This window comes from Lutra lutra, chromosome 2, assembly GCF_902655055.1.
Source record: "Lutra lutra chromosome 2, mLutLut1.2, whole genome shotgun sequence".
Taxonomy (NCBI): Eukaryota; Metazoa; Chordata; class Mammalia; order Carnivora; family Mustelidae; genus Lutra; species Lutra lutra.
In genome coordinates this window covers 47,362,853-47,388,248 of record NC_062279.1, presented here as the reverse complement: position 1 = coordinate 47,388,248, position 25,396 = coordinate 47,362,853, and the positions used below count along the sequence as shown (strand labels likewise).

The 25,396-nt window shown below is 36.1% G+C and overlaps 1 long non-coding RNA gene across 2 annotated transcripts in view; it reads left to right on the top strand.

Moving 5' to 3' along the window:
* Positions 1 to 205: 205 nt before the first annotated feature.
* LOC125092885 (uncharacterized) overlaps positions 206 to 25,396 on the top strand; it is a 176,521-nt gene continuing 151,330 nt past the window's right edge. For both annotated transcript variants that reach the window (XR_007125092.1, XR_007125091.1), the window contains exons 1-3: positions 206 to 250; positions 16,592 to 16,753; positions 17,214 to 17,398. This is a non-coding gene — a long non-coding RNA (uncharacterized LOC125092885). The remainder of the gene's footprint in view (positions 251 to 16,591; positions 16,754 to 17,213; positions 17,399 to 25,396) is intronic.

Genomic DNA, 25,396 nt, shown 5'->3' with positions numbered 1-25,396 from the left:
ACCTTGGGCCGCGCTGAGTAATCCGCTCGGGTTTGCTGGGTTTGCTTTCGGGAGCTTTTGTTCCCTGAGCGCTTTCCGTAGAGTTCTGGAAGACGGGAATGAAGATGGCGGCCTCCCGGTCTCCGGCCCGGGGGAGCCAAGAGCCCGGGGCCCCACTCCTCAGTGCGCCCTCAGAGAACAGCGCCCAATTACTCCCGTCACCCTGCCTCTGGCCGCGCTCCGAGCTGACCGAGGCTGCGACCGGTTCAAGGTAACCGCGAGCTGAGAGCTCACTCCTCGGCTCTGTCTCTGTAGCCGGCTTCCCCGTTCTAATACCTGTAAGCTCTGCGACACTCAGACACCCCCAATCCTTCTGTGACCCTGCGGGACCTGAGGCCACGCTGATCCCGCGCGGGCTTCACCCCAGTTAAGCCTCTGGAGCGATGTCCCTCAGCGGAACAGACTTTTAAAAGTCCTGATTTTGCTCTGTTGCTCCTCCGCTCGCCAGGAGCCGGTCCCTCCCCCCACGGTCTATCTTCCAGTTGCTTTGGATTCACTTCTCTGCCAGTCCTACCTTTCAAATAGTGGTTGATTTTCTGTTTCTAGAGTTGCTGTTCTTCTTCTCTTCAATCTCCCGTTGGATTTGTAGATGTTTACAATCTTTAGATAAGCTATTTAGCTGATCTCCTGCTACCTGAAGTAGTCTTAGCCTGCTACTTCTCCACCATCTTGACTCCTCCCTCTCTTTTTTTTTTTTAAAGTAAATAAATAAAACAATTTAAAATCCTGCACATATCTGTTTATGGAAGCTAATTCATTATAAACAAAACTTGAAATCACCCAAGATGTCCTTCAGCAGGTGAATGGATAAGTTTTAATATACCTACACAAAGGAATATTATTCAGTGATTTTTAAAAAAAGTTATCATGCTACAAAAGACATGGAGAAAACATCATGCATTTTTCTAAGTGAAAGAAGCCAATATAAAAATGCTACATACTGCATGATCTCAATTACACAGAATTCTGAAAAAGGCAAAACTACAGAGAGTAAAAACATCAGTGGTTACCAGGTGCTTTGAAAAAGGGAAGGGTCAGAGGTAAAGGTGGAGCACAGGGGATATTTAGGATGTTGGAATTATTTGCTATAATACTGTAATGGTGGATACATGTCATTACACATTTGTCAACAGCCATAGACTACAAAACACAAAAAGTGAACCCTCACGCAAACTATGGACTTTATTGTATATGAATAATATAATTAATATATAACAGATAATATAATAATCTGTTATTATATTAATTATATAACATATATAATAATATAGCATTACAATATATGATGTATAATATAATATTCCTATAGTATTTAATAATTAGATAGAATGATACATAACATAAGCATAATATATAATAATAATTATACAATTAATATTATAATATCAATATAATTAATATTAATGAATAATGGTTTATTAATATTCATTCCTTAATTTTAACATATGTACTTCACTAGTGCAAGATGCTAACAATTTCGGAAGTAGGGAGGGGGTGAGAGGGGAATATATGAGAACTGTCTGTATTTTCTGTTTATGTAAACTTATAAACAATTTAAAATCTGTCTATTGATTTTAAAAACTACTAAGAAAAAAATTAAATACTTATATTAGGAAAGGTCACAAAACAGTGATCTTCTATCTTGAGAACTCAGGAAGGGAAAGCAAAGTAAACCCAAAATAAATAGAGAAAAGGCAATAATAAAGAATAACAGCACATATCAGTGAACATATATGAATAAAATAAAGAAGATGAATGAAAGCAAAATGATTTCTTTTAAGACATTATTTTGATCTATAAACCTTTAGCTAGACTAATTAATAAAGGAAGAAAGAAATTATATATTATTATCATCAGAAATGATTGAGAGAGCATCATTTGATATAGAATTGAAATAAAAATAAAGAAATATTATTAATTACTTCATACCAACAAATCTGAAAGCTAGCTGAAGTTGGAAAATTCTTTGAAAGAGACAAATTGCCAAAACAAATACTTTGTAATCATAGCCTTCCCACAGAGTTCTTCAGATGACTTCACTCGTGAAAACTAGCAAGGTTTTACAGAAGAAATAATATAAGTTTTATGTACAATCTTTAAAGAAAAAGAGGGGGGAGAAAAAACTCTCCAACCAATTTTATAAAACTAGCATTTTTCTGATATCCAAATCAGACTAAGTACCTGCAAAAAATACCCATAAACAAACCATTAGCAAACCAAATCCAGAAATACATAAAAAGTAAGGTATATTATGAGTAGATAGTTTTCATCCCAGGAATGGAAGTTTGGTTTAAAATTCAAAAAGCAACTATGCTAATTCACCATACTAACAGAGTAAATGGACAAAAAGTAAAAGCATGTTAACAGATGTGGATAGAGTATTTGACAAAATTCAGCACCCATTCATCACCAAAATTCTTGCACAATTGGAGATAGATAAGAATTTTCTCATTCTGCTATAGGGCATCCATGAAAAAAACCTACAGCTGACATCATACTTCCCTTAAGATCTGGAATAAGGTTATTTTTTACCACTTTTATTTAAAATTGTACTGGAGGTCTAAGCCACTGCAATGAACCAAGAAAGAGAAATAAAAGGCACATAGATTATAAAAGAGCATTTAACAGTATCTATAGTCATTGTTATATAATATATTTTTAACACTGAAAACCCCAAGCTATCTAAAAACAATCACTAGATCTAATAAGTGACTTTATCAAGGTTGAAGAGTATAAGTTCAACAATCAATTGCTTTTCTATGTGCTAGCAGTACACAATTGGAAATCTTCTTACAATAGACTAAAATGTGCAATGACTAGGGATAAATTGAACATAAGATGTTCAAGACTGCTATGCTGAACTACATAATACTACTGAATGGAATTAAGCACAAGAAGTATTGCTGGCATGAATAAATGGAATGATATATAACGTTCAAGGATTGGGAATCTCAATGTTGTTAAGATGTTCATTATTCCAAAATTGATCTCTGGATTTCAGTGCAATTTCAATAAAATTCTGTGCAGGCTTATTTGTGAAAATGAATAAGCTGATTCTAAAATTTATATTAAAATGTAAAAATCTATTAGAGCTCCCAACTTTTGAAAGAGGAGTCTGTTATCCAAGCTAACTCTATGTAGTTCTATAACTATAAATTACAGTTTGACAGTGTGATATTAGCATATGCATAAATATATACATTGATGGAATAGAATAGTCTCTAAATAGGTCTTCATATATTTGGTCAGTAGATCTTCATCAAAGTTAATTTAATAGGGGCAGGGGAAAGGAATGGAAAGATTTTTCAAAAGTCGTAATAGAACAACTTGATATCTGTATGGAAAAAGAATAATCCTCAACCCATACCTCATACCATTTATAAAAAGTAACTTGAAAGTCATCGGAGAACTGGATGTAAGATCCAAAGTTATTTAACCTCTAGATGAACAAGCAACAAGTCTTCGTAACCTTAAGATAGTATTCTTGTTAGCTATTGCTGTGTAACAAACCAATTAAAAACAGTGGCTTAAAACATCAATTTTAAATTTTGCCCACAAATCTGCAATTTGGGCAAGATGGCTCAACTCTCCTTCATGCATCAGGTTGTGATCACTGAACTGGACTGGAGTATCTCATTTCAAAATGGCTGGCCAGTTGATGTTTACTATCAGTAGGGCGCTCAACCACAGTTGTCATCTAGTGGCCTCTGTCCCAATCTAGGGACTTCTCCAAGGGCTGCTTCAGCTTTCTTAGAACATGGTGAGTGGATTTTAAAAGGCAGTATTCAAAAAGACAGGAAGTGGGAACTGCTAGTCCCTTAAGACCTGAGCCTAGCATAGCTTCTGCCACACTGTATTGGCCAAGCAATAATATATCCCTTGCAGACTCAAGAGGAGGAAATCTAGGTTCTGTCTGTTGATCAAGAGAAAGTCAAAGAATTTGCTCATATTTAATCTGTCTCAAATGAGCAAAAAATGTTTCTGCACAGCAAAAAAGAAAGCAAAAAATTATCAATAAAGTGAACAGATGACCCATGGATTGGGAAAAAATATGGGCAAACCATTAAAGAACTCATACAACTGAAGAGGAAAAACCCCAGATAACCTGATTAAAAATGGGCAAAGGACCTGAATAGACATTTCTCCAAAGAAAATATATAAAAGGTGAACAAATAAATGAAAAGATGCCCAACATCACCAATCATCAGAGAAATGTAAATTAAAACCACAATGAGATATCACCTCATGCCTATTTAGAATGGCCATCATCAAAAACACAAAGAGAAGTGAGTTGCAGGAAATCAGAGGGGGAGACAAACCATGAGAGACTGTGGACTCTGAGAAACAAACTGAGGGTTTTGGAGGGGAGGGGGATGGGGAGTTGGGTGAGCCTGGTGCTGGGTATTATGGAGGACATGTATTGCATGGAGCACTGGGTGTGGTGCATAAACAATGAATTTTGGAACACTGAAAAGAAATAAAATAAGAGGAGATTTCATTAAATTACCCATTTTAAGATGAAAAAACAAAAAACAAAAAAACAAAAAACACACCCCACAAGAGATAACAAATGCCTGCACAGCTCTGGAGGAAAAAGGAGCCCTTGAGGACTGTTGGTAGGACTGTAAATGGTACAGCCACTGTGGGAAACAGTATGGAGGGTCCTCAAAAATTAAAAATAGAAATACCATATGACCTGGCAATCTCACTTCTGGGAATATATCTGAAGAAAATGAAAACACTTAGCTCAAGAAGATACCTGTTCCCCTATGTTCATAGCAGCATTGTTTGCAATAACCAAGACATGGTGAATTGATAAAGAAGTTGGTAGATATATATAAAATTGCTGAATACTATTTCATAGCATATTTTTCAGCCACAAAATAGAGTAAGATTTGTGATAACATGGATGGACCTTGAAGCCATTATTCTAAGTGAAAGAAGTCAGACAGAGAATGACAAATACTGTATGATATCACTTATATTTTCGATGGAGGAATAAAGCATGTAAAATTTATTTCCTGACAATTTACTTCTCAACCATTCCTAATAGCTTATGTGTTCACTCACTAGATAGTTACTGAATTTGAGAAAGATTGAAAGTTATAGTTTTTATAAAGTTAGAGTTTTTACATTGCCATCTGTGGGATTACATTATGTAGGACAAATAACTCGGTATTTGTGGGTCTTAGTTTTTTTCATTTTTCAATCACCAGGGCAGATATATTTTTAGCACACAGTGATTATAATTCAGCAGGTGGTGAAAATGGAATCTGTACCTATAGCTTTTTCAGGCTAAAAGAACAACAATAACAATAACAGTAACCATCTCATAACTATTTGAAACATCGTAAGCAACTAAGATGGAAACTGGAGAAGACTGACCCACTGATCTGGGGAAAAAAAACTAACCCTTAGAAATGATAACCCTTCCACTTAGGCAAGTCAAAATTAACTTCTCACTTATTCTCATAGAAGACCTGAATTCAATGAAATACTCCAAATATTAATGGTTCAGCCTGAAAAAGGGAGCATTTTGTAAAGTAACCTGAAATTGGTAACCCCTTTAACTGAGCCACATCTTTGTAGGTCATATTCATAACTGGTAAACTTTCCTCTACATTTAGTTTCGTATCTCCAAACCTCATTTCCTGTTCCCATGGAACTGTGGTTGTGGTGATCTTAGTGCTCTTTTGTTTCAAGCGATACACAAGCTGGGATGGAGAAAATTGTGAAAAGGATGTGAAAATGTTGATAAGAAAATAGGAGAAGGAAGACTTCAAAAAGGGAACTGATAGAGAATTTTCCCAGCATAATGTTGACTGCATTGTGAAATTACGGACTTGGTTTTGTTGGCAACTGAGTAACTACAACCTTGTAGCAGGGCTTCTGGTGCAGCTAGGGAAGCTTGGTGGAGGATGGATGGAGTAAGAGCTCAGGGCCAGAGGGGCGCGGCTGCAACGAAACTGGCTTAAGAAACATGCCAGTGGTCCCCAGCGATAAACTTTCCAGTTTGTCCAAAACATTACAGTAGCCTTCAGTGGTTCATTTTCATTCTTTAAATGAGAGAAAAGAATTTCTACTTACAAACTTAAACAATAACTAGTTTTGAAAGGATGAAATTGGTCAAACTCTGCATTAAAAATGCTTGGGGGCTTGGACCACAGTGACTTGGTTATTAAAGTGAAGTTAGACTCCATAGGCTGGCTTAATTGGTGCTGTTTTTATTATAGCTAATAATATATAAATACCAGATTATTATTTGATGCATAATATGCTGTGAACTATTGTTTTATATATGGTGATGACTTAATATTATTTTAATAATGATAAGGTAAAATTGGTTGAAACTTGGTGGAGAAATCTAATGTTATTGGCACAGACATTGGGTGTACTTTATTGTGTAAATCATTTTAATTTTTTATATTTGACAAAAATGATTTCATTTTGTGAAGATGAGCCAGATATTTTGCTTTAATCATCTAAAAGGCAAAGTATTTTCTCTTGACATTATCTCATTATTCATGAGATAAGTTAACCTCAATTCTAAAACAGTGAAGAAAGGGCAAAAGTACATGGAACCCTATTGAAATTCATGCTTAGTCTATTTATAAATTCAGTGCAAAATTCAGCATAGACACCTACTTAGATTTCAGATCCATTTATTTCATCCAACTTAGGCGTGGTTAGTAAGATAAAAATAAAAAGTGATATAATAATGTTAGCAACAGCTGTTGGTTCTGAGTTATATATCCAATTGACTTTGGATTGGATACCAGAAAGCATACATAACACTGAGATCATATAAAAATACACAGGATTAAGATTCTGAACCATCAAGTCCTGTTCCAAGTCCCTGTGGTGATGTGCTTTGTTGTCAGCTTTCATCTCTTCCTCTTCCTTTTCCATCATCACCTTAATATATAAGTGGGTAACATTATTTGCAGCAGCCTATGGCTTATAAATTGACACTAATAACAGCACTTTGCAGTTGTAAAGTAGCATTGAATCCTCAGCTTACGTACTTGGAAAGAGGAAAGGAATGAAACATTTAGCACTTATTAGGTGCCAGAATTTACAGCTTGTAAGAAACATATTTTCCCATCTTACACAAAAGTCTTCCAAGAGGTTAAATTGCTTAATGACACATAGCCGGTAAGTGCTGGTAAATCAGAGACTTAAAAAAATAAAAGTTATTCTGGATGCCTGGGTGGCTCGGTCAGTTGAGTATCTGACTCTAGGTTTTGGCTCAGGGCATGATGTCAGGGTCCTGAGTTTCTCTCTTCCTCTTCCTCTGCCACTCCTCTACATTTTGTTCCCTCTTAAAAAAAAAAAAAAAGTCATTTTGCCTAATTCTACAGCTTGGGTATTGCCTGTTGTATCATTCAGTTTTCCTTGTGATTTCAATGACTAGATAAACCTGCAAATCCTATCCTACAATCTATTGATAGTGGTGAATAACATTAGTCAGAATAAAATGACTGGTCGCCCCTTATCCATGATTTTGCTTTCTGTGGTTTTAGTTCCCCACAGTAAACCACGGTCTGAAAGCAGATGCTCCTTCTTCTGATGTACTGTTGGAAGGTCAGTCGTAGTCCAATACTATGTCATAGTGCGTATGTCATTCATGCCATCTTGTCGCATCACATAGATGTTTTATCATCTCACATCAACACAAGGAGAAAAAGGAAGAGTACAGTATAAAAAACTATTCTGAGAGAAAGACTACATTCACACAGCTTTTTAATAGTATTTTGTTATAATTGTATTTTATTACTAGTTATCGTTAATTTCTTACTATGCCTCATTTATAAATTAAACTTTATTGTAAGTATGTATATGTAAGAAAAAACATAGTATATGGAGGGTTGGGTGCTATTGGCATCCTCAGACATCCACTGGGGGTCTGGAAATGTATGCCCTATGGATAAGAGGTGGGGGAATGTCTGTATGGGAAAGAGATTCTGTGCCTGTTGCAAAGACATGCACCTGGAACTATGAAATGCAAGGAATGCAAGGAAGGACTATGCAGTGTTGGGAGTGGAGTATGAAGAGGACTCTGTAACGTTGTAGACTGACTCTAAGTGCAAGTTCAATACTGCAGATTACGACTCAGTGTAGCAGGTGGGTTTTCAGTATAGCATATGTAACTTTCCAAGGGACCTTCACCTATGTTATGTTTTAGTTCTCATAATAATCATGACACCTAAGTAGGGCAATTTATTCATTTCATTTCATCACTGAAAATACTATAATTGTCTGATTTGGATTTTAAGATAGTGCTGGCCTCATAAAATTGGTTGGAGAGTTCTTCTTCCCCTCCTTTTTTTTTTTTTTTAAAGAGTGTATGTAGAATTTATATTATTTCTTCTTTAAAACCTTGCTAGTTTTCACCAGTGAAGTCATGAACTGAGGAACTCTTTGAAATACAGAAAGTTAGACATCTAAATTAATTAGCTTTTCTAATGTTTCTGTACATATTCTTTTTTTTTTTAGATTTTATTTATTTATTTATTTGAGAGAGTAGGGGGAGGAGTAAAGGGAGAGGGACAAGCAGACTCTACACTGAGCATGGAGCATGGTGTGGAGCGTGATCTTACAACCTTGACACCATGACCTGAGCTGAAATGAAGACTCGGTTGCTTAATTGACTGAGCCACCCATGGGCCTCTGTATAGGTTACTTCTATTTACATTATGGAATTCTTATATTTCTGCTTTGCTTATCAAACAGGGGTAGAATTTCTTGTTCTTTGACCATCTTGTATGAGAAAGATAAGTTGACTAAGATATACTTTGAGCTAAATAAAACTTTTTAGTTAGAACAGAATGCCTTATCTTTTTTTTTTTTTAAATCCTCACAACCCAGAGAAGGTGACTGGTTGGCCCTGGGTATTTCTCTTAGCTAGTACTACCAGATCCCAATTTAATCAGGAAGCATATATACCACTCAACTACTTACCAAAGTGAATATGCAATGGAAGTATTACTGGAAGAAAGTACTAACATGTTGATGCATTTCTTTGTTAGGTGTTTTTCATATAGTGTTTTATTTCACCTTCATAGTTAGTGGTTCACAGATCAGTGATTAGGTTTATCATCTCCATTATACGAACATACAACGGAGGCTCTGAGGGATTAAATTGTCCAAAGCCATGTGGGTTGGTGTTGCAGGACGAGAAACCAGACCTATCTGCCTGTCATCAAAGCTCATGCATCAATCTTTCCTTAGTAGCTTGAAATTTTGAGTACTTAATTACTTTTCTATCCTTCTTCCCTACTCTCCCAGTCATGAATCTCACATTCATGAGTGACTTCTTAATGCTCTAAAACTGCTTTGGGCTTTCTCATCTTTCTATGGACATATTTTGTTGCTCTGAAATAAACTCCCTGCTTCTCACTGCCTGTTGAAATCCCATCTGTCCTTGAGGTCCAGCTGAAATTTCACCTTTCTGAGAAAAGTCTTGAGAAAACTGAAACTGGAAGCGAGTTTTGCCTCCTCTGGGCTGTAGTAGAACTTGGTTATATCATTTGATTGTCATTTGTTGCCTGTTACTGTTCATTATGTTTTCATTTTTAGTTCAAGGGTTTTGAGGGTAGGGACCACACCTATTAAATCTTGGGTCAATGATAAGCAGAGTGGCACAGAGTAGATCTTCAATAAACATTGTTTAAACTCTCGTTGAGAGTGATTAGTGAACAGCTAATTTGGCCCAGATATATACAAGACTAGACTTTATCGATAAGCAGTGCTACATCATTTTAAGCATTGACAGGAACACCAGCTGAACTAATGTTGTCGAATGAAAGTTCTTCCAGTCCTGCTTGAGTGCTATAATACTGGTGGTTTGCGTTAGTCCATTAATTGTATTCTACATGTGGATATTTATAAAACCTTTAAAATTTCTATTTTTAAAAAAGTAAACTTTTTCCTTTCTATTTTTGTTAACACTATTTCTTTGCTCACTATATTTTTATTTCTTTTCCATCAAGCACTAAAGCAATTGCCAATCCAGCTCCTGTCAAAACAATCACAAGTGGACTAGTCTGAACTGATGAGTTTTATGGGTTTTTTTGCAAATCGCTCCTGGTGCGAATTTAAGACATGAATATTTTAGGTTTTGTTACACAGAAAATTGAAAAACTTGTCTTATAAAAGTAAGGCTGAGAACTGAATTTTCTGCTATCAAATAAAGGTGAATTCTCTACCCTTGCCTTCTGGCCATCTCACAGAATGTGATATATATTGTGTGTTTAATATATGTTTGCTAGGGGCGCCCGGGTGGCTCAGTGGGTTAAAGCCTGTGCCTTTGGCTCGGGTCATGATCCCAGGGTCCTGGGATTGAGCCCCATGTAGGGCTCTCTGCTCAGCAGGGAGCCTGCTTCCCTTCCTCTCTATCTGCCTGCCTCTCTGCCTACTTGTGATCTCTGTCAAATAAATAAATAAAATCTTTAAAAAATATATATATATGTTTGCTAGATGAAGTGTAGAAACCTGAGTGTTTATAAGTAATCTACTGAATGTTACATCTGCAGAAGAACTGAAGTGCTCTCAAAATTCTTTTTCTCCTTTCTTATCTCTTTGTATGTAGGTCTTAATAATGAAGCTTAGGGCTGGAGGATAACAACTCACTTTTGAGAGTCCTCTCTAGGCATATGGAATGAAGCCAGTGGTTCAATTACCAAAGTGGAAATGTGTCTGATTAGACTCATTTGGCCTTTAAGGTCCTCAATCATCTTAGATGACTTATGATGTATTGCAGTTGGAACCTCAGAGTTTCCAAAGGTTAAAAGCACTGATGATGTTCAGTTAGAACTTCTCATGTCTTACAAATTGAATAATATGAAAATTAAGCTTGTTACAACAGTGCAGTGGCTCTAACTTAGGAACCAAGCTGAGAAAACTAATTTAAGCTTTCCAATAATCTTGAATCTGCTGCCTATTGGGAAAGAATCTGAAATTTACAAGTTGAGTTAACTAATTAATACAAAGAAAAAATTTAGAATTGTTTCTAATTCACCCTTGTTCTTAAGAAAAGTTCATTATTATGTGACACTTAGATGATATCTTTTTTGGGAAAGTATATTTATATCTATTATCCTATTCAATTCATTATAATTTAATGTTGGATATTATTTATTAAAGTGGAAATGAATCAAGAACAATTTCTTTAGATTTATAAGACTAAATTTTAAGCAAGAAATCAATTGAAAATGATCTAACACATTGCCGTGGTGAAATTCTATGTGGATCTTTAGCTTTCATAAAACAGAAGTTCATGTAGAAAATAGTCCAACACAAGGTTAATTCATCCAACACATGGTTAGGGGGATCTTCTTTTATCATTTATTTTAAGTAGGATTAATTAGTTTGCTGTAATGTAAACTCAAATGTTTTAGTGACTTGGCATATAGCAGTTCATGAGGTTGTTCCTGATCAACTGCTCTTCTTTTTGGTCAATCATTCAGGCACTCAGTTTCCTTCCATCTGTAGATTTGCTATCCTCTAGGACCTCAGAGCACTTTGCATTAAGCTGGCAGATGGGTGAAAAAGAAGGCAAAGGAGGTCCATCTACTTCTTAACCACATTGGCTGCATCATTTCCACTCCCAGCCCATTACCAAGAACTAGAACACATAGACTTTCCAGGTGTCCCAGAAGAGAAATTGGGCTTGGTAAACATCTAGCCCAACTATGCTGTATTTAATTTTTGTGTTACTAAAAAATATTTTCTTGTTCTCACCTCTTTTATATGCTGTCAGGTACCTGAAATTTTTACAACTAAAATCAATTTTTAAAAATTTGACTTGAAATTGTTGGTAGTGAGAGCTATGGATGCAGAGGAAGATCAAAGACAGACGTGATGCTAGGGACATGTTGATGTAACTAACTATAACAGTATGACTTTGGCTCAACAAGGCGGGCTGACTCCAAACGTGATCAAAATGAGTAAAGAATTAAGACAAACAAATAAATAGCAAACAGAGGCAAAAAAAAACAAAACAAAACTATTATCCCTAACATAGGGTTTAGATGGTGGACCGTTAATAAACAAGAGATTTTAGCAATTCTGTGGAAGACGGAAAGAAGGGAGAGAACAGATGGCTCATGAAGTAAGGTGAGGGAAATTGGGCTCTGAGATATATTCAATGGAAGCAGGAGTGGCTCTCCTTTGCAGAGCTGGTGCACTCCCAGTGGTTCTCAAAGTGAGGTTCTCAGATCATCAGCATCATTGTCATCAGAGCACTTGCTCCAGCAATACTAACTCTCAGGACCTATTCAGATCTATTGAATCAGAAGCTCCAGAGATGCCAGAAGTCAGAAGCTCTGACTTGCAGCACTGCTTAATAAAGACCTGCACATTCTGACACTCATGAGTCCCCAGCCACCTGCCAATGGCTCTAAAGTGAAGCTGGATGGTGAATTTTCTGCTTACATAAACATATCATTCAATCAGCATGAGAGAAATTGGGAATATTATAGGAAAAAGGTGAAGAAAAACTATAGAAAAAAAAAACTAATAGAAAAAAAACTAATAGAAAAAAAAGAAATTAAGATAACTATAGAACTGTGAAATAACTCAGTCTCTCAGAGAGATTTAGGAAAATATCATCTCTACTAACAAATCAGATGAGCCTTGAAAAATTAGTAAAAAAATTAGAGACTAAGAATTAGAGTTATGCAATTAAAAACAGTAAAAATATATACATTCCAACTTATAATTGGAGTATGAGTTTTATGAAATTTTACTAGCTACAGAAAAAAAGACAAGTAGAAAGAAAAGATAAATGAAATAATGAGAGACATAAAAGGCTGAAACTGGTGGTAAACATTTGACTAAGAGGAGGTACAGACAAAATACAGGGAAACTATAGGATAAATACTAAAAGAGAAATTTAAAGAGCTGAAGTATAAGGGCCATCAGACTAACAGGGTTCAGTGGGGGTAGGTAGAGCACCATGAATTACAAAAAAAGTTTACACCTAGACAAATCACTTTGAAATTTTAGAATGCCAAAATAAATGAAAGATTCCAAAAGCTCCCAGGGAGAATAAACCAGGACACATAAAAATGAATGAGAATTAAACTAATGTTAACCTCACATCTGTAATGCTGAATTCTAAAAGGAAGTAGAAAAGTGCTTTCAAAGTTCTGAGAAAAAAATTATTTGCAAAGATATTTTCAAGATACCAAGTCAAGCTCTCAATCTGGATGAGTAAAAAATAAAGTCATTTATAGAAACAAAGGAATTTACTTCCCAGACAAAATTTCTTAGGATATTACTTGAGGATTTACTTTAGCAAAATGAGGAAAGTACATAACAATTTGGAAGACGTGAAATCCAAGAAAAGACAGCTTTAGGGTAGGTGAGAAAGGCAGGAGTCCCAAACAGCAGTTGGCAGCAGAGCTGGAGAATGACAATCCAGACAAAAGTAAGAGAACAGAGGTTCTAGGAGGAAGGCATCTAGCAAAGAAATGGCACTTCATAGATTTGATATTATCCTCAAGAAGAGAGAACTACTGAAGAATGTAATAAAGACCAGCAATGTGAAAGAATAAGAAGACAATTAAAAACTCTGAAAAATTTAAAAAGTTACACAAATAAGCAAAATCAATCATAATCGACTACTTGGCTCTGCAGTAAACAGTACCTAGAGAGGAATAACAAAACATGATTAGCCAACTTTCTGCTTTTATAACCAAACTATAAACAAAGCACAGAAAACAGTTATGGCCTTGGAAGAATATATATATTATCAAATCTGACAATTTAAAGGCAAGTGATGTTGTTACAAAAATAAATATAATGGTGAACAGTTATTTAATGTTACAAAAACAATTTTAACAAAAAGTTAAAAAGGATGGAAAGAGTCATATTGTTAGGTAGGGGAAGGGAAGGCCTGGGATGATATAAGAGAATTAAATCTCATGTCAGAATAAGAAATCAGTAGATGCTATTTCTAATGAATTTATCAAGAAAAACAGTGAAAAAGCAGATTATTTAAAGACTGAAGGTGATCATCAGAAATACATTTTTAGAGGGGCACCTGGGTGGCTCAGTGGGTTAAGGCTTCTGCCTTTGGCTCGGGTCATGATCCTAGGGTCCTGGAATCAAGCCCCGCATTGGGCTCTCTCCTTAGCGGGGAGCCTGCTTCCCTTCCTCTCTCTCTGCCTACTTCTCTGCCTGCTTGTGATCTCTGTCTGTCATATAAATAAATATAATCTTTAAAAAAAAGAAATATATTTTTAGAAATAGTTTTAAAGTTTAGTGTGATCCTTGTAAGAAAAACTAGAGATTAAGTGGCATGGGGCAAGGGAGTTTTGTTTTTCATTTTAATCTCTATTTGACTTGGTTTTTCAGATCATATAAATGAATCCATTTGGTCAAATATTTAAAACATAAAAACACTTATTTTTTTCTTAAAGAGTGTAAGGGACACTGTTGGTTGTATACTCACCATTGAATACTCCTCCTTCTTCCTCTAGACAGAACTCCAGGTTTGTTTGGACAGCTGTTTTCTCCTTGCAGCTGTGGGTTTAGGAAGGATGACTTTAGCTCCAGTTATAAGGTACATTCTCATTCATCTAAGTTGTAGTAATTCTATTTCTCCAGTAGATAACTGCACTGAGGTTGTCCATGTGATTTAGTTCTAGCTAAAGAGATAAGAGGGGTATATGCTGGCAGTTTTGAAGAAAGATTCTTGTCTTAAAAAGGTACAAGGAAAAAAGTATTTTTATTCCTAGATCTGAATCCTGAAACCGTGCAAGTGGGATCTGGCAGCCCTGAGGGCAGCTAGCCCGAGAACAAAGCAGAAGTGCTGGAATGTTCAAGCAGAACGATGGAAAGAACCCGGGTCGTAGATGAGGTTGCCAAAATAATGAAACTATCTACTCAGCAACTCTCCTAAATTATGGAGTCACTCTTTCTAAGGACCTCTTACTCTATGTAATAATTTTCCTTGTGTTAAGTTGTTTTGAATTTGATAGTCTGATATCATTCCTGAGCTATGAAGTTTGGGGATTATATAAGGTGTAGGGATAAGAATTAGTGTATCTCTCGATTTTTTTAGGGTGGAAATAAGTGTAAATGTCAAAATGTCCATAAACTGAGAACATCATAGATTTAACACATCTACATTTACAAGAAACTACATATCCATTGTAATTTAAAATTTGCTCAACAAGAATCTTCAGAATTTAATGTCTGAAAGAAAGGCAATTTGATCAATCAATCATTGCTACCTTATATGACTGAAGCACCAGAAATTACTTTTGCACACATTATCTCATTGGAATCATCGTAACAGCCTTAAGAGTTGGAATTTTGGTTAAGACAACCAACTCCCTTTTATATCCTTGGCTGGGCTAATGTAATGAAACAGGTAACATTTGATAGCCAGATGTCAAATTTTGTAGGCCTGCCTGGGAATCAGGTAATGACTAAGCCACAGCTGATTTTGAGACAAGTTTTCTCAAAGATTTCACAAGCTCCCAATCTTTTAAGGTTGTCTTCTGATTCTTTCACCATCGCATGAAATAGGTGATCATCCACATTTGTATGCAAGGGTAGGAGTGGGTGACACAGAAGAACCTTGTCAGAAATAAGAGTTTGCTGCTGAAAAATTTTGCAGCAGTTCTGAGAAGTTTCGGACCTCTTCTTGTTCAATGGCCTTGTCTCATACTTCAATAGTCCCAGTAGGCCATGGCCAACATCTTTGGTGTCCTAGGGCAAACTTCAAGAACCCTAGGTATATGTAAATTAGCTGTTGAAAGAGTACAGCTGTTGTGGTCATTTGAAGCCATCCTGCGTTTAGTTAGAGGAAATTGGGGAATAATATTTTCCTGAATGCTCAACCCACTTATAATTATTATCAAACTTGTAACATATTAGGTGATAATAGCCTATTACTCTGTGGTTAAAATTGGGGGTAAATAATTAGCCCAAGTTTAAGAATCAAACCTGAGTTTCCCTGACACCAAAATCCATGTACTTTCTAGTGTCTTACTTCCTGCAAAGCTTCTTTATGATCAAGCCAAACCAAACAGTTTTTGAGGTTTTTGAGGGAGTGAGGAGGCGTGGAGGCTTTCAGGCATAGGCGTCAGGAACATTATTTTTCAAGATGTTTTGGAAGAGTTTCAAGAATAAGTGGATTGGAATTAGGGTCTGAGGTCTTTTCCAATGATGTCATTAGACTTTTTTTTTTTTTTTTTATGAGATCTCAAGGCCATGAAAAACACTCCCTAGGATTATCAAGGAGGTGACAAGCTCAAACTTGCCCTCCCTCTTACTGAAAAAACTCAACTTGAACCCAAGTTTTGTAGGTGACCCCCTTGAGTCTTCATAAGCTCAGGCTGTCTTCCTCAGCAGATTAACTCCTCCCAAGTACTTTGGTACTGATGGTTCTGTCACTGTAGGAACAGGGATACCTACCTTTTCTAATGAAGAGAAGAGATAGGTTCAAAACTGTTGATTCAGGAACTTTCAGAAATGATTTCTTTCTTGACTTTTTATTGCCTAAGCTGTCATAAAATATTCACATCTTTCCACATAGTGAACAGGAGCCTGACTAGGAGCCATCTTCCAGATGACAGCCAGAGGAGAGACTTGTAATTTGGCACTAGCATGGATGGAGATATTCTGTGATGTATGGTTTTGGCAAGTGGAGGCCAAGGAAAAATTAAGATATTTCAGTTTTGGGAACACAGATTTTTTGGTAAGTTTCCTTAGGCAGTTAATTTCTGTTTGACAGATTGTTCTCAAAGTAATGGAGATGAATAGAAATAACTTTACCCAGAATGGCCTTTTTTTGAAGCATATTCTTTTTAATGTCTTAGTTTATAGGGCCTGGAATCTTCAGCGTTTGGTAAAAGACCAAAGCAGAGATGTTCTGCTGAGTATTCAAGACTCTTTTTTTTTTTTTTTTTTGCAAAGGGTGTCATTTTTCTTTGAGTCAATGTGCCTTCAAATCTCTGTTCTAATGAGTTTTCATATGCAAGAAGTCAGTTCCTTGCATAAAGGTGAGAATATCAATATGTTCCTTAATGTGTGGATGGGTTAACTGAAGTACCATAACTCAGCATCTCATTAATTGTAGGATTTAAGGCCATGCATAAAATCCAAATCTCATGAATTCTGGCTCATACACAGTTACCCACGTTTGTTTGTATTTCCAGACTAGACGATGTGACTGAGCTACCATATCAACAGACAACTAAATGATTAAGGTCAGTCCTTCAGTATTCTTTGGAAGACAGGCTTCAGTTCCTTGCCATAATGTGTCAAGGAGGAACAGGTGGATCTGAGGAACCTCAGGGGCTTATGCTTCATGCTCAACCTACTCCTGAAGCTTTCTGCAAGAGTGAGTTCACCTAAGGGGATTCTTAGATGTTTTTCAACTTTCTAAGGGTATCTCTACATTTTCATTAATCTTCTGTTCTCCAGGTTACTTCCGGTATAGTGGTGGCTTCAAGATAGGAAAAATAATAGAGTCATGACTCTTGCTCTTGACAACTTTCTGTTTTTATGGAACTCTAGTCTGCTTATTTAATTGGAATTATCTTCTGTTTCTTAATATTTCTACCACCACTGGCTGCCATTATGTTCTCTGAATGACACACTATGGTACTAATAGAAAGGGTGAGATATTAATTTAAAAAGTCTTTAAAGCTTCTGTTTTTTTTTGGGGGGGGTTATGTTATTTTCCCTTATTCCTCATGTGGCTAGAAAGTTGAAAGGAAAGATGTCTTCAAGGATACAGAGAATTCACGTGATGACCCCAAAGTTCACAGCTAATAGTGAGGCTCACTCTCATATTAATTTTTTTCACTTTTGTAGAATGAATTAGTTGGCTTATAGCTTCTTTAAGAAAGTGATATCTAAGAAGGTAATGAATAAATTAAGAATGGTAGTGGTTATTTTTATTTGGTATGGGCTGATGGTATTCCCTCAAAATTCATATGTTGAAATTCTATTCCCCCAAGATGATGGTATTAGGATGTGGGGAGTTTGGATTAGGTCATGAGGGCAAAGCCCTTATGAGTGGGATTAGTAGTGCCCTTATAAAAGATGTGCCAGAGAGCTCTGTCATCCCTTCCACTACCTGAGGACATAGGGAGTGAGAATGTGCCATCTGTGAAACGGAAGTTGCTCTCACCAAACACAGAATCTGTTGGCACCTTGATCTTGGACTTCCCAGCTTCCAGAACTGTTGAAAAATAAATTTCTGTTGTTTAATAAGCAACTCAGTCTATGATATTTTTAAGTAATAGTCCAAAAGAGTTAAGCCAGTATTCTAAAAGACTAAATTCTTTATGACTAAGATTTGGGCAGAAACAGATTATGAATAAGTTTATTTTCCCAAGTGAAGTTGTGTCAGTTCTTAAGTCATTAAATATTTAGGAAGACAAGAGCAAGTGGATGATGAAGAATGGTAATAGGGCTAAAAAATATAGGCAAATGTGATAAATTAAGAAATATCATCCCTTTTAAGATAAAATACCTTTAAAAAGATAACATAGACTTCCAAAATGTTATTTTGATTAAAATGACACTTTTAAGTACACATTTCAACCAATGCATCAATTAAGTATGTTTGATAAATCAACCATGAGTTTACTTTGTGCTGTTCTATGTATTGAAAAGAACACAAAGTGAATGCAAGTTATCAAGCCTTTGAGAAGTTTCCATCCTAGCTGAGGAGGCATGATATTGTATAAGCAACAACTAATGCAAGACACAGGGAATAGCTGAAGTCCAGAGCTTCATTATGTAAAACAATTCCCAAGCACTGTTAGTGTTTCATACATGAAAAAATGAAATCAGTAAGAATCCTTTTGAGCATGACAGCCCCATGGAAAAGACAGGGATAATTATCCTTACAACCATGGAGCTTTCTAGTTCTTATATTTATTCTATGTTTTGATATATTAAGGTCCATCAAAGCAAGTGAATGGAAACTGTGGATTTCTATCATAGATGTTCAAATATTTGAAGTGAAATGATTTTGTAAAGTATCCTATTACTTTCAGTGTATGCTTATTTAGTATTAATTTAAATCTAGAGGAGAAAAAATAGGATGAAAGGAAGACCTCAGGAAATGGAGGACAAAAGACCTTTTAAACATCCTAGAGGAATTGTCTACTCACTTTCAATAATGATCGGATGGAATTTACTCTAACAGCAAGCAAAGAATAATTTTCACTCTGCCATTTCCATAAACTCTACTGTGTAATTATCCTGCATTCCCTTTGCATACTAAAGTCAAATTTGGTTAAAGAAGAGGTGTCAACTGGTTCAGAGAGGTTTCCCAAGGTATTTTTATGAAGGCTTTTCAGATCTTCCCTTGTACACCTCCTCCTATCACTATTGGATTTTCAAGGAGGGAAAGAAAAAGAAAGAAAGAAAGAAAGAGAGAGAGAGAGAGAGAGAGAAAGAGAGAAAGAAAGAAAGAAAGAAAGAGAAGGAAAGAAAAGGAAAAGGAGAGAAAGAAAGAAAAGAAAGAAGAGAAAGGGAGAGAGAATGAAAAGAAAAGAATGAAAAAAAGAAAGAAGAAAGAGAAAGAAAGAAAAAAGGAAGAAAGAAAAAAAGGAAGGAAGGAAGAAGGAAGGAAGTGGGGGGAGGGAGGAAGGAAGGAAAGAAAATCAGGCTTCTTTGTTTCTTTCTGTATCAAAGACAGAAAATGAAACATAAGGACTTTCTGGATGCTACTAACTTTAGAAGGCCTTTGTAAGAGGTCATTAAGGATTGAATTTCCCTTTTTTGTAGGTTAGGTTTTACACAAGCTCTTCTTTACTTCCCACCATCTTGTATTCCATATGTATTTCCATACACAGGTCTTATCTTCTCTACCAAATTATGAGTGCTTTGAAGGCAGGGACACTTTTCATACAGTTGTCTACCCCCTTTCCTCAGCATCTCAGGCCTGGCCTTGCTCATAATAGATACTTGGTGGAGCTTTGTTAAACTAATGGGTGATATGAAAGCCAACTCACATGCTTTCAGGGAGATGTCTAACTAAAATGTAATGGAGTGTAAATAATTCCTTAGAAATGAGACACAATTAGCCAGTATTCCTATCTAAAAATATCTTCCCAAGTCTTATTATTTTGTGATTAATTTTTAAGTCATGAGGCATGGCCCTACCGTTGTAAATGTAATGAGTTTTCCCATGAAGGAACGGGACATTCCCACTGGCAGTCATTCTAAAAATAAGGCAAAACATGAGGCATGCCTGAGAATTGAAAGAAGCAATGAGCTTCCTACACTTGTTGGTCCTGGCACTTAGGTGAAACGGTCTGGAGCTGGTCTTGTGGTAGGAGTTTGCTACCCCTTGCCAGAGGGAGAAGAGATGCATGACCAAGTCTCCACTAGCAGTGTGGTGGTAGTAGTAGCAGCTGTGTTAGATGTAGTAAATAAATCTTCTGGAAGCATCAAGAAGTAGGACTGGACCCTTTCATTGAAAAAGGGCAGTGTACTCTCTGGGGGAATGTAAAGACAGTGGGTTTCTGAACACAGCATTTAGATCTGGGTGTTGAAATTATTTCTTGGGGAAAAAGGCCCCGTGTGTTTTTGTTTATTTTAATAATGGAAAGCTATGATGATTAACTTTTGTGTTAATTCAGTGAGCTAAGGGATGGCAAAACATTATTTCTGGTGTGGCTGTGAGGATGTTTCCAGAAGAAATTAATGTTTGAATTTCTTAGTAGACTAAGTAGATCACCAATGTGAGTGGGCATCACTGAGGGCCCAATCAGAACAACAACAACAAAAAAAAATGGAAGGAGGGTGAGTTAACTGTCCTCCTGATTTGGGGAAGATCTTTCTCTCCTGCCCTTGGACATCATAGCTCCTGGTTTTCAGGCCTTCAGCCTGCATTGAGAGTTCTATCATCAGCTTCCCTGGTTCTCCAGCTTGCAAAACAGCATCTTGTGGTGGGTGTCAGCCTTCATAATTGTGTGAGCCGAATCCCACAATAAATCTCCTCTTATATATGTTCTATTGGTTCTGTTTCTTTGGAGAAGCCTGATTGCTACAGATTAATACGGATGTTAAGAGCTATATCTCTTAGTTTCCTTGCCATTTTTTTTAGAGTGAGAGAGAGAGAGAGACAGGGAAAGAGAGAGAAGGAGCAGAGGGAGAGGGAGAGAGAGAATCTTAAGCAGACTCCATATCCAACATGGAGCCCGACATGTTGCTGAGATTATGACCCGAAATGAAGTCAACAGTTGGACGTTTAACAAGCAGAGCTTCTGGGTGCCCTAATTCCCTGCCATTTTTCAACTGTGATACAACTCTAAAGATGGCACAGAAAAGGCACTCTTGTTCCCTGAGGGGCTAAGGCAGCGTTGGCAGATTGGGAGATGGTATACAGGCAGTTATAGGAGCAGTGAATGAGGCCCAGGAACAGCAGTTATGGTATTTACCTGGTAATGATCAGAATCTTTCAATCGGATATTTAGGACATTTTGGATTTCATAGGTTCTGTATCTTTACTAAATTTACGTTAGCTCTAGAATCTGTACTTCATTAAAGCTGTGTTGCTTCCACAGCTTTCACTTTATTAGGAGCAATTAATTTAAATACACCTGCTATTATTCTATCAGTCCCTAACTCCCTGAATGAAAAGATATTTTTGTCTCACATGATTAGGGATTCTGTGCATGCTGAGGATTACATTATGCTTTTTCTAAACATGCTATTTAGGGCCTTTGGCTGCCATGATTTTTCTTTAGGTAAAATGTTGAATGAGCTAGTAAGCATTTTACTCACAGGTTGAATTGCAATGGAACATGTCCCAATGGCATAGACAGCTCAGGTTCCATTTTGCAGATCCCAAGGTAATTCATTTAGAGCAGCGACTTACTCATGTGTGGAGCATTTGACTTTTAAAACCATCTGGCTTATAGTTGCAGAAATAATGCAGCAGCCTTTCGAGTCCCTCATCTCCCATTCTTGGAGAGGCCATGCCATTTAATTTCAGAAATGGAGCAATCTTGACTGACTGCCAAGTATCAGCTTTCAGTGTATTTTCTATAGTTCCATTTACACACCCTTCCAGAGATCAGGGTTGCATGGAAAGGTTTATGGTTTTTTTTTTGCTCTGGCTTTGGTGGTAAAACAAATGAAGCAGCAATAAAAACATATCTGCATAGCTTTGGTTGCTACAGTACTTTTTCTTTCAATTTTCAACACAAGGTGAAATATGGCATAGACCAGTAATTCTTCAGAGAACTTCTTGGCTTCTAGATCAATATTGATTTTTCTCTTTCTCTTTTTGTTGCTTATGTGTTTATTTTTCTTTTTTTTTTTTTAAGATTTTATTTATTTATTTGACAGAGAGAGATCACAAGTAGACAGAGAGGCAGGCAGAGAGGGGGGGGGGAAGCAGGCTCCCTGCTGAGCAGAGAGCCCGATGCGGGACTCAATCCCAGGTCCCTGAGATCATGACCTGAGCCGAAGGCAGCGGCTTAACCCACTGAGCCACCCAGGCGCCCCTGTGTTTATTTTTCTATTTAGCTTTTGCTATTTGCTCTAGCCTGGGATATGCATTTTCTAATGGGATTGGAAAATTATTTCAATTTATCATCTAAATATCCAGGCAAAGGAAAACCTTGGATTGCTCTTTAGGATTGTAAGTGGAAAAGTATCAGGGATACAGTAAAATATATTCTTATTTTTTTAAATGTTCTGGTGTTTGTTTAGTGATTGTTTTCACAATCTTAGCTAGTTTATGTAGAAAGTTTAGAATTAGTTACACTAAAAATTTAATAGGCAAGAGAAACACAATATCTGTTTAATTTAAAATTTGTTTGATGCTGGGTTTCCATGTAATTTTCCACCTCTGGAAAATTGCAAGTTGCCTTGAATTACATTACTAATCTTTGTTTCTTATATTTTCTGCATGTTCTCTGTGCTCCGACCAAATGGAACCACTTCTTTTTCCCTAGGTATTTTCACACTTTTCTGTTTTGCAAAATTTCCTGATTTTTGTACTCCATCTCACTCCCTCTAGCCACTAAAAGAGCAATTCTCACCACCTCATATCTATACTCTTCTTACCTCTTTTATGATCTTAAACCACCATTTTCCTCTGGTGGCCAAGGAAATTTCTCTCTTGATTACCCATAGCACTTACTTTCCATTGTTTAAATTTTCTTCTCTCTCTTCTTATATTATGTGGTCTCTCTCTGTCTCTGTTTTTCTTTATCACCTACCTATCTATCATATACTATCTATCCATTTATCTAGTTTCATTGTTTTATCTTCTTTAGTAGCTCTGAACTTTTTAGACACAGATCAGTCCTTTTATTGTCTTACTATATCTAGCATGCCTTACTCATAATAGCTATTCATTAAATATTTAGTGATAGGTCAATGAATGAAAATCCCTGCAGGTCATTGCTGCATAAATAGATTTTTTTAAATTTTGCAATAATTATGAGTTCCTCAACAAGATTCTTGTAACTACTTCAAGTTTTGCCTTTGGTTCATGTTTTTATTTAATCAGTCTCATTATATAAAACAGGTGGGTTTTATAGTTAATACTATATAGTTAATACCACACTGCTATGAGCAATGTGGAAGAGACCAGAAAGGGATAAGAAACTGTTGGATCCTTACAGAAATAGTTGGAAATAGTTAAGCATGGCAATATAAAAGTAGAAAGAGAAAACAAGGAAACATCTTTCCTTGTTCTCTCCATTTTCTTCCTTTTCATATTTATTTTATTTCTTTTACAGAAGTAAAGGCAGAAAATATGTAACATTTCTTGTGCATTATGAAATTCACATTTTCTTTCCAATGGGATGAGGTTTTTTTTGTTTGTTTGTTTTTGCTTTTGTTTTTTTAAATTCTAGGTGTTTCTTGAAATTTAAACATAAGACCAGTTCTCCTTGCTGCAGTTGATTTTTCTTTAAAGCAAAATGTAACTTTTCCAAATTGCCTTGAGACATAATTTACTATGTATCTTTTACCACATACCAATATATTTGGAAAGGAAATTAAAGGTTTCAAGAGTCATTATAAATTCTTTTGTCCTGGGAGTTGAGAGACATTTTGTATGACAGCAAGGTTGCACTTCAAAGCGGAGGGCAGCGTCATGAAATACTCATCATAAAGATATTATATATCAATCATTGGGAATGTCAATAGTCATCTCAAAATAAATTATATTTTCAGTCTGCATAATCTTAAAAGAAATGAGTGCTGTAATTTTAGGTTTCACAGCATAAGTCTGAGGAAAGTTGGTTTATGTTGGTTGCATCATTCCAGTTAAAGGTTCATGAACATCTTTAGGGTTTGTCTAAATATATGCACTAACATTAAACTTTGATTCCAACAGAGGCATGCGAGTCATTATAAGATAGTAATGCTCTTCATGCTGTGAGCAACATGGAAAAAACCAGAATGGAAGAAGAAAGTGTTAGAAACTCAGAGAAATAGTTAGGTCAGGAGCTAAGGCCCATCTGCAATCCCAAATAGACAAGTCTCAGTGAATGTAGCAAGACTCCAATCCATTATAGGCAAATGATCAGATTAATATAAAATGAGGTAGATCTTGTTATGTTGGAGAATGTTGCCTGCTTTGAAATTTCTAATGTTATTGTTGGTACAAACAAGATCTTTTTGTTAGTGAATTGTACTCATGGTAAAGTAGTTTGCAGTAGAAAGTTAAGATTCCTTGAAAAAAGTTGTTTGCCAGGATCTCCTAAGTGGAAAAATGTCCTGGTGGGAGGTGTATTATTAGCAACTCCCTAGATACCAAAGACTCAAATCTAAAGATGCGTTCTAGAGACCAAGAAGTCTGTCTTTCCATCTCTAAATGGTTGGCAAGTATATTGAAACACTGCTTGTCAATCATTCATTTATCCATTTATTCATTCAAACATTTAATGAGCACTTTGAACTTTTTGCACTTTAAGTTTTTGGGATATATGGCTGCATAAGACAAAATATCTCTCTTTGCTTTTAAGAAGTGTAAACTTTGGTGGGAGACTGTTAGACTGATTGTGTGAATGACCCCCAATTATTTATGTGCATATTCATTTATTCATTCATTTTTAAAATTATGTTCAATTAGTCATAAACTAAGGGTTACAGAAGGGGGGGATGGGATAACTAGGTGAAGGGTATTAAGGAGGGCATGTGTCGTGATGAATGACTCCAATTCTTGATCTTTATTTGTGTATATATGCTTTGCCTTGAGATTTTGAGTTCTTCTCCCTGAAAGCATAGCCTATTTGTATGCACCTTGATTCTGAGTTTGGCCATGTGACATTTTATTTTATTAAAAAATGTTTATTATTGAGGTATAGCTGACATACAATGTTATATTAGTTTTAGGTGCACAACATAGTGA